Below are 1,034 nucleotides of genomic sequence, written 5' to 3'. Positions count from 1 at the left end.
TGGTGGTGATGATGGTGTGGATAATGGTGGTGGTGATGGTAGTCGTAGATGTAATGATGATGGAGTTGTAGTAGTGGTGGGGGTGATGGTGGTGGTAGTAGTGGTAATGGTGGTGGGTGTGGTGGTGGTGGTGTGTTGGAGGTATTGGTGGTGGTGGTGTGTTGGAGGTATTGGTGGTGGTGGTGTGTTGGAGGTATTGGTGGTGGTGGTGGCAGTGGTGGGGATAATGGTGATGGTGATGGTGATGGTGATGATGGTGATGATGATGGTAGTGATTAAATTCGCATTATTATAGTTATCACCATCATTATCATTATTTCTATTAGCCTGCAGAACTTACACTTTCAAAAACCTATTAATTACAAAGTCTCACGACATGGGGAAATCAGACGTTCGCAAATTTTTGAACATAGTGAGTTATTGGTATTGTCTTAACTCCTGGTATACGGAAGGCTATTCCTCCACTGTACACAACCAATTGTGTCATCCACGTTTTTAGAATCACAAAATTCGACTTAACTTTGCTCCAGTTTAACCTATTCACATGAAATAAACACCAAATTGACGGGAAATGAATGATCCAAACAGTTGACATACTGTCTGATAATAAATCTAGATAAAATGGGATTTCTAAGGTTTGGAAGATTTTTTTATAACTTTAAACTGCCGAGTGATTCTGTGAGCCGTATACTAAGATTTAAAGTTTGTTTATGTCTTGCTGTTGATGAAAAATACCAATCTATCTTGAATGGAAGTTAATATTATGTTTGGCATTGAAGGAGGTGAGTCTTCTAAAACGCATTTGAAAACATTTTTAGATCTACGCAGAGAGTTTAAGTCGCTACTGGTACCGTATCACGAGCATCACAGGTGTTTGTGGTGGTGATGAGTTTATGCCAGTGCTCGTGTGGGTAAATTTATGTGCATACACGCCAGCTTGAGTGTGTGTGTGTGTGTGTGTGTGTGTGTGTGTGTGTGTGTGTGTGTGTGTGTGTGTGTGTGTGTGTGTGTGTGTGTATGTGTGTGACTGTGTG

The 1,034-nt window shown here is 40.9% G+C and overlaps 1 protein-coding gene across 1 annotated transcript in view; it reads right to left on the bottom strand.

Moving 5' to 3' along the window:
• The window catches only part of LOC101858018 (pathogenesis-related protein 1A), a gene marked incomplete at its 3' end in the record, with an annotated part of 8,935 nt that overhangs the window by 349 nt on the left and 7,552 nt on the right, over positions 1–1,034 (bottom strand).

This window comes from Aplysia californica, unplaced genomic scaffold (genome assembly GCF_000002075.1).
Source record: "Aplysia californica isolate F4 #8 unplaced genomic scaffold, AplCal3.0 scaffold00119, whole genome shotgun sequence".
NCBI lineage: Eukaryota > Metazoa > Mollusca > Gastropoda > Aplysiida > Aplysiidae > Aplysia > Aplysia californica.
Note: the sequence above shows the minus strand (reverse complement) of the source record. Positions and strands in the feature narration are given on the sequence as shown.